The sequence below is a fragment of the Rhagoletis zephyria genome, unplaced genomic scaffold, assembly GCF_001687245.7.
Source record: "Rhagoletis zephyria isolate East Lansing unplaced genomic scaffold, Rhagoletis_zephyria_1.1 Rzeph_scaffold_01973, whole genome shotgun sequence".
Classification (NCBI taxonomy): domain Eukaryota; kingdom Metazoa; phylum Arthropoda; class Insecta; order Diptera; family Tephritidae; genus Rhagoletis; species Rhagoletis zephyria.
This window is the reverse complement of record NW_016159057.1, coordinates 40,620-49,905: the sequence shown is the minus strand read 5'-3', so window position 1 is coordinate 49,905 and position 9,286 is coordinate 40,620. Positions and strand designations below refer to the sequence as shown.

General features: G+C 36.0%; 1 long non-coding RNA gene across 1 annotated transcript in view; it reads right to left on the bottom strand.

The window, feature by feature from the left end:
- Window positions 1-1,186: 1,186 nt before the first annotated feature.
- LOC108365717 (uncharacterized) overlaps window positions 1,187-9,286 on the bottom strand; it is a 16,343-nt gene continuing 8,243 nt past the window's right edge. Inside the window, exons 2-4 of the long non-coding RNA XR_001847992.1 lie at window positions 6,399-6,403; window positions 3,603-3,606; window positions 1,187-1,197 (exon numbers count right to left, since the gene is read on the bottom strand). This is a non-coding gene — a long non-coding RNA (uncharacterized LOC108365717). The remainder of the gene's footprint in view (window positions 1,198-3,602; window positions 3,607-6,398; window positions 6,404-9,286) is intronic.

Genomic DNA, 9,286 nt, shown 5'->3' with positions numbered 1-9,286 from the left:
AGTCGTTTCCCTTCTGTACCAACTGACGTCATTTGGAAATGCCAATTTAAGCCAATTCCTTCGCCACTAATTCTATCCCAGATTTTTTATCAAATCATCGCCGCTAATACCGCTATTTTTCGAATTCTCATTCACCTTCGGGATGAAGTCTAGTACCAGGGCGTCACTTTTTTAAAATACGAAAGCAATATTGCAATGAGGAACTATTTCTATAGGAATCAAAATAACTTATACAGTCCAAAAAAATTTTTTTTAATTTATTCTTTTTAAGAGAAATAAAATTGTCACGTAGAGCAAAATTACGCATAACATATTTAAAATTGAGTAAATATCAGCACTTAATGTTTATTTTTAGTAGGAAATGTATTTTTAATTTAAAAAATTTTCCAATTATAAACATTTTATGTGTATATTTTAAACATCTAATTTTCAAAATCAAATATTGAAAACCTTATGCGTATATCTACACAGATTTTGGTGGAAAAATAGAAATTTTTCAGTAGTAATTTTACATGCACTTGGTGTAGCATTAAGGCCGGAACTGCCAAAGGTGGAAAAAAAGAAGAACGAAAGCTAAGTACTTGATAATCAGGAATGTGGAATTGTGTATAGCTTCCCATTGTTTAGTTTGTGATGGATTTAAGAACAAAACACGAGTCACATTTCAGCATTCTGGCAATTGAGAAAAATAGTTTTTTTTTTTCTTTGTAATCTTTGGGAATATTAGCTCACGTAAAGTTCGCGATATGGCCGAAGTTTCTAAACTTTGTGCTTAACTTAGGAAAATTCCTGAAAATTTTCAACTTTTCAGTCGGATTTTTAATCACATTCTTTAGAATTTTTTTGTGTATGCAGTTTTGTGACCCATTCAATTCTAATATAATCCAATAATAAAAAATAATAATAAATAAAAATTATAATAAATAATTATTGGAGATATTTTGAAAAAGTGTGCGTACCAACACTTTTGGCCGTGAGTGTAGGTTTAAACAATCTCATCTAGCGGATTTGAATATAAATATTAATATTTGTGTAATATTATGCTTACGTTTCTTAATAATTCCTCGACAAGATTCCAATTTAAAAATTTTCGATATGAAATCAGGTGCTTTTAATATAAACGTAGTAATTCGATTTGCTTAGGCAAAGGCTTTTTCCTTAATGCAACCAAATATATATCTTATTACATTAAACGAGCTATTCTTGTATATATATATATATATATCCATAGGGTTCTCGGAAACGGCTCTAACGATTTTGATGAAATTTGGACACGGATAATGTTTTGGATTTTAAGGTTATCTGAATAGGCAATATCTTCGAGAAGACTCGTATAAGGTTGCCAGCTATTCGAAATTTGTTACGAATTCTTTAAAACATCATAATATGGGTATCAAATGGAACGTATTTTAATGACCCATAATTGAAAATATTTTTAATAGGGTTGCCAACTTATTTGAATCGCATATTTATTTAATTTTTTGTTAAAAAAAGGTAAAATATTACTATTTATGAGTACCAAGAGAAGGTTATTAAACAATGCTTTCCCTATATACAAACTGTTATCTCTTAGGATACAATTTATCTAAAACATCGCAATATGGATATCTAATGAATGAATGGTATTGTTAAGAACTTTGGTCAGAAAATATTTTCCATCAGGGTTGCCACGTTTCTATGTAATACAAATTGTTATTTTGTTAATTTCAATCAACATTTTTTTATGTATACACAGTACATATACGATCGGTCAACCTGGTACTTTTTAATAAAGCAATGCATGGCGTGCGTGAAAAAGAGCGTACGATATGCGCGATTGTGGAAACTAAATACCATATCTTGAGAAAAACCAAAACAAATTGTTTGTGCTTGTGAGCCGTCGTGAGCATGCAAGAACGTGAGCCAAAATCACTCGCTCGACCATCCCTACCTCTGAGCTTAAAATTTTAAGTGTGTAGCTCAAAACGTACCCATATTCTAGAAAATTTTAACGAAGAATTTTAAAATGTGGTTTAAAAAATTATAATAAAGGGAGTATGAGTGTTATCCGACATGTGAAAAGTAAAAACACCTGAAAGGTTAAGTTGAATGGACGTTTAAAATTATGAGAAGTAAGGCTAAAGACTGGTAATGTTTATTATTCACTGAGACAGGGCTAATGTTTTGAAACCTGAAATTTAGTCTTGGATATGAACAATAGAAAAAATCTGGATTATTGAATATTTTACTTAACTAGCACATGTTTACTGAGACGATTAAAAAAAAAAACATTCGTTGATTCCCCAAACCATTTTCACTGCTCCACCTATTAGTGCAATCGCATAGTATTCAGGGTACATATGTTTGCTAATGTCTAGTTATAAATTGTGTTAAGTATATTTAAAATTTTTTTGAACATAAAAAGTAATTTTGTCAGCCGGAAATTGTATGGCGTTTTCACGTTAACGTTGTTTTTTTTTTTAATAAGTATGCACAATTTTTTACCGTCCCTAACAGAATAACTTTGGAGGCATGATCACGATTACTTATAGAAAATCCCTAAGCAAATAAATTATTTTACAACTAAGATATAGCCGTGCAAGTGAACTGCGAATGTTAATAAAAATATTTGAAAAGAGTATACTTGCATATTTACAAATATGTAAACAGATTTTATCTTAAAAAAGTTACATATGTGAACAACTGTGCATAGATAAATAAAATAAAAAGCTACGCCACCTTGCGTAATCATCAACAAAAAAGTCAAGTGGAAAATGTGAATATGTATTATTTATTTGCAAAAATTATTTTAGGAAAAGAAAAATATCTCTTAAACTTCCATTAAAAGTGTATTTAGTTATAGTAGATTGTTATACATATCATTCTACAATATGTGCACACGAAAAGTTTACAGATTGTAGAACTACCTTACAGCCAAAGCTGAAGCTGAAAATGGTTGCAAAAACGATAGTAAATAATCTCTTGCTTTTTCTAACAAACGGCGAAAATTGGAATAATATGTGTGTCGTACAGAGAATCAGATTCATGATGAAAAACGTGTTCAATCTGGCATTTTTACCGAACACCGTTTGAGTTATTGAATATTGTAGGTACAGCCATGGGGGCCAGTCAACTTACCTAGTGTGACCACTTTTCCAAAAACTCATTTACGTACACAACACAAAGTTTTAAAGAAAAATTTTGGAAACGATTTTATTGCAGTTTATTAGTCGATATCCAAACACATTTTTGACGTACAAACTTCAGCATATTTATTTGCGAATTGAGAAATATTTAGGTACATACATACATTCAAAGTTGAAATAATGCAATTGCTGCTAAATTACAAAAGTGTCGGCCTATGTAATCAATTCATTGATCTTGAGTAGTTTTCCTGAACGCGTATTTTCATCTGATGCAATTTGTTTCAGCATTTGAGGCTGCTTCTTTACGAATTCGAAAAATTCCGTACAAGTCATTTTAATGTTGTACCGAACAAACAAAAGATCTCGCAATGTCTCGATTTTCAGTTGTGATTTCTCATCGCCCCAAATCTGATTGATCAAATAAAATACGCGTTCCACGGCAGCTGATGTACCTGGTAAGCAGAGAACATACGATACAATTCTCACCATGTGGTTGGTCACACTAAGCTTACCCATAGCCAAAAAGATTAGTCCCTGCTCAGCCTTCGGAGCTGCCTTAAATCTAAGTCATAACTCCGGCCGCAGGAATTTGGTCTTATTCGGTTTGCAACTAGCCCTGCTTCTGAGAAGAAAGATAATTGTATTGAGCTGTGCGAACTGTGAGCAGATAGTGAGCGATATGCTCGACCTCTTCCAGGACGTTTCACTCCGTCCTTTCTTGCAAGTTTTTCCGTCAACTCACTATATACCTCTGTGTCTTGGCTGGAAATAGTAAGCTGCTCTATGATCATATTAAGGGATCTGCAAAAATTTACTATAGCTCCCGAATTACCAACCTGAAGTACTGGGCGCTATAACTGAGTAGTCAGAGATGCCACTCCCTAGGACCTGGCTTCGATGCCTGATCCGAGCAACATATAAATTAGGGGAAAAAAATTACCAACAACGGTGGCCTTTCAGCAGGCAGTGTAACAAACCTCCGACTGTATTTCAGCAGTGATTAGCCACGAAAAAGCTTCTTATAAAATCCATTTGACCCTCTTTGTGTGCGCCATAACATTATAATTATTAAGCATATCCCGAGCAGCTGATAACTATATTCGAAGTTTTAGATCTGCCGAGTGTCTAAGAAAATATGGATACTATAGCATAGCATACGATTGCCCCTGTGCTTAAACACTCGACAGCATCCTGCATGAACACAAGTTCGGCTTGGAGTACTACTTCTGTACTCCTTGTTATTGTGAGTACACCCACCTTTCGACTGAACAGAATTAGTTGATCCCGGAACGTTCTTGATCCATTGCTCCCTGCTAGGGGTTTATATTTTATAACGTTTGCCGTAGGTTTTTGTTGGCACGCAATAGTCTGTTCATTCCAGCAGGTAAAGTGCATCCAGAATTGATTTTAAAAGTTGTATTGTTTCCACTGACGAAATATACTTGAATATATATATTTATATATATTCTTATCTATGTGCGTTTAACCATTTGAAAAATGACCGGTTGCATGAGTAATGAAAAATAATTAATTTTGCAAACAGTAACAACAATTTGTAAAATTTGCTTCAAACCACTAAAGGCAAATACTACTGTATATATGACTTGCGTACAACAAGAAACATAGCCATGGGCGATAAATAGCGCTACGACGGGAATGCAGAAAACCGACAACGCAAAGTACCAACTTGCAAACGGAAAGCGGTTAGTGAGCGAAATGGGCAAATGCCAAAACTTTGAGTCCACAAGGCCATACCATCTCACTCGTAACTAAATATTGCATCTAATTCTTTAAGTAGTGTGCTGGCAGGAATTTCTGTTGCTGCTAAAATAGTAAAGTTAGATTCGCATTTCTCCGCCGTTGCAGTTGAATGACCCGGGCTGTTTATAAGTGTGATGAACTGTGAATGCGAAAAAATGCAACAAATCTACCTTACGGTGATGGTGCTGGTGCGAACTGATATTGCTGTTTTGTTTATTGGCTGCTGAGCTACTTAGCTCAAACAACACTGCTTGCTATCCTGCCACGGTTCACATTTTCTGCACTCAAGTTCCGATTTCTGTCGGCGCTAGCTGCTTTCTTCGCATTTTCTAATGGCGCATGCAAAACTAAGGGTTCTTCTAGTCGTTGTTGGTATTGTTGTTTTTCAGACTTGCCATACAGCAATTCGAGGTACTTTTTATCTGTTTGTATCTGAATCGCGCATTTTGCCGTTCGCCTAGGCGACAGCAACTTTCCTGGTGTGAAGTGTTGGAAGCGGTTCTTGCAACATCCTATAGTATGACGCCGAAATTTTTAAGCGGCAACTGAGTATGCAACTTTCTTACAATTTATTTCTTGGTTGCACCCACACCAAGGCATACACGTTTTGTCGCACGCCCCGCTATTACAAATGCTTATATGCACGTTGGTATGTAGTCAAGCGGTTTTTATTGTTTTGTATATTTTGCATTTGCACTTGAATTTTTTTTTTTGCGATACATGTTGTTGCTGGTGATAGTTCTGCCCGTTTACAAGTTTACACTTCTTTCGTCTCTGTGGCACATAACTACTTCCATCATCACCATCCGTCGCCTTTCATTTCGCCACTTTGCCGCTTTTTCTGCTTATCCTTAGCCACCCAACCACCGCTTGCTTGTAGCTCACTGACAGTTTACTGCATTTGCCATAAAATTGGATTTTATTCTGCGTGCGGTTTTTTGCCAAACAGAAAACTACAAAACAGACACCGACAAAAGAGAGGAACCGAAATAAACGCCGTCGTGTATTGTTGCCGTTAAACAGGGTGATTTAACAAAAAATGGTGCAAGCAAATTTTTTCGTAATGTATTTTAATAAAATTTCTTTCTTTTTTTTAGCTTTTTACCGCCACTCGGTAAGTCCATGGTTCAATTTTTGGTCCCAGCAGCATTACATCTTTTTTTTTTTCAAATAGCGGTCACCCCTCGGAAGACAATGGAAAACCACCGAGGGTACTTCTGCCATTGAAAACTTTCTTGGAGAGAAGAAGCAGGACCGAACACTTAGAAAACGTTTAAGCGCCAAACATTAACTTATTGGAATCAGTAAAAATAATAATAGATTGGCGCTTACACATATGTTAGTGTTTGGCCGAGCTTCTCCTCTGATTTGTGGCGTGCGCCTTGATGTTGCCACACAAAGCGGAGGGACCTACAGTTTTACGTCGACTCCGAACGGCGATTGTATTTTTATGAGAAGCTGTTTTTCATAGCAGAAATACACTCGGAGGTTTGCCATTGCCTGCCGACGGACGACCGCTGTTAAGAAAAAAACCTTTTTCTATATTTTTTGCGATGTTGCTTTGACCAGGGTTTGAACCTAGGCGCTGATGAGTGAAAGCGCGCACTGCTTACCACTACACCACAGCGGCCGAGCGTTCAATTTATATGTGACGAAAATAGCGGTTTTCAACGAGTATTATTTTTTTGTTTTTGTTGAATATTAAGGAACTTGTTGTATGCCCGGGAGAGATCGCGTTATTATTCTTTGTAGTGTGAAAAGATTGCCCGCAAAATGGCAGTTAAGTGGTATTTCATAATTAAGAAAATGTATTAAGGTAAAATCTAAAAACGCAACCGGTATATAGTAACACTACTTTAGATCTATTTTAACACTAAAAATAAACTTTTTAGATTAATTTGAGGTCGCCGAACAGGAATATGAATCCATTTAATAAAAAAAAAATAGTATAACAAAAGTCATGTTAAATAATCATATTGGTATTGACTGAAAATTAACGACAAGTGGATAGATGTACAATGAAAAGAAAATGATATAAGTTGTCCTCTGATTTTTATATGTCCATTTTATTAGACTGAGCCTCAGTAAGGCGTGGCCGGGTAACTCTAGTAATTTATAATCTTAATGGCAAATTGAGGAAGTAAACTATAAAGTCATACATTTGAAAAAAAATAAATAAATAAATTACTTACTAACAGAAATATTCGAAGTTTTGTATTCGAACCAATAACTTCACCCTGTTTCATTTGTACATTTTACGAGCATACGCATGCAAATCAGTGAAAAGCATTCCAGCAAACGCCTGTAAGCAGATGCACATAAACGGTGCATTTTTGGAGGGAAAGTGACGCGAACTAGAAAATCGCACGCGCACTGCCAAAGAGTTAAACAAATATTTACAACAAAAATAGTAAAAACAAAAGCTGTAGCAAGTGATGCCAGCCTCAATTCGGTTAGCGTTGGTGCCATTTTTAACGACCAAGCCCGGTCAGTCCTCATTTTTTTTTTGCCTAGTACGCCACAACGGGATGCGCTTCTGTTTGCGGCCCGTTTTACTGTTTGAATGTTCAAAGCTATTTTTTATTTTATTTGTAAACTATTTTCACACCACTCTTTTTTCCTTCTTAGCTAACTTGCAGAATTGTGCAATTATTTTGCTTTTTGTTTAGGCATAAAACAACGCTGAAGGCCCAAGGCAATGAAAAACTGAAAAACGATGCTGCAAAAAATGCTTCAACATAAATTTACCGAAAACAAAGCAGACGTGTGAAAAAATATAATAATATATGTAATGTTATAAAACAATAAAGGAAATACAAATTTTAAAGCCACGTAGTTAAATAGAATGCGCTACAGTGCATACCGGGCATAAGCGCCTAAAGGTATGCAACAATTTGTAGAATAAGTTTGTGTATGAAAAGCGCAGCGGAAGTGAATTGCTAAAAGTCGTACACACATTCATATTTACATACATGCGTGTGTTAGTGAGTCGCTGCACTTGTACTTGGTGATAAGTGGTTGTAAGTGCGCACATAAGTACTCAAGTGCCAAAGTGTGTTGGGTTTTTACTAAGGGAGTTTTGAAGCTGTTTGTCCCTTTAAGCGCGCTGCAGGGGAAGTGTTGTTAATGTGTGGCATGTGATTACTAACAAATACGTGCACTTGAAAATGAAAATAAGGTAACAACAACAACAAAAACGCATGCCAGTTTGTAGATATTAGAAAGCAAAAGTGAGTGTCGGCGCGCGATAACTACGCTCTCACCCATTACGTGCCACGCACGCACAAACGTTCGCGAAAGTGGAACGCATTGCAGCATCATTTCGTCATCTGCATTTCTTTCTCATCGCTGACTACTTCCTTGTTGGTTGCAACTTCCAATCTCTTCACGCACGCCACGGCATTTCACGTGCTGCCAAAGTTTAGGAAAGTGCAGACAGAATAGCGTTTCAAAGCAGAAATCAGCAGCATCTTTTCAACTACCTGTCTTCCACCAACAACCAAGAAAAACTTACAAACTTTCAACCAAGTACTTGCAACAAGCTGATTTCACTTGCAATAACGCTTGCCTACAACTTTCCGCTCACATCAACGACAAAGGCAGCGGCAGGGGCAGTTCAACACCAATACACAGGTGATTAATATTTTATGCAGCCGACGCCAAACTTGCGTCTTCTAAGTTTCTGTATCTCTTTTAGGTAAGTAAGACTTTCACCGTTTGGTATGGATATTAAGAGAGTACGGGTTTTGTGGCATATCCCCTCTTCATATAGTATCAGTTTACGGTACAATCACCCGCCATGTTGGCCGAAAAGGCCCACCTCTTTCATTTGTGTTTCGGCAGTTCTTTGCACTTCTTGTATACGTTGAGCAAAGAATGCTTCAACAAAAGTTAGCCCAAACTACACTTTGTACTTTGCTTATAGTTTCAAATGGATTTGAGTTTAATTCATTTGTATTTACATTTATAAATTTACGGTGAATAATTTTAGATATTTACAGGCCTATTCTGTACGTTACCGAATATTTTGCAACCGGACAATTTTATTACCAAACAATTAAGAAAGTCTAAGTTCGGGCGGAGCCGAACATTAAATACCCGGCGCAAGTATTTAATATATGACATGGTAAGCAGGGGCGAATCAATTTTTTAGTAAATTAGAATCCTTAAATTTCGAAATTTTGAAGTTTCAAGCAGTTTTAAAATTTACCGTTATATGAAAAGCGGCCTCAATTCTAGTCCGATTTCAATAATTTTCAAAGTTTTGCTTTTATGTGGCAAGCACAATAAAAATACCGAGTTTGGTACAAATTGGTAGAACGGTTACCGATATACATATATGTGATCATAAGTGGGCGGTGCCACGGCCATTTTCCAAAATTTTACCATAAACGTATTTC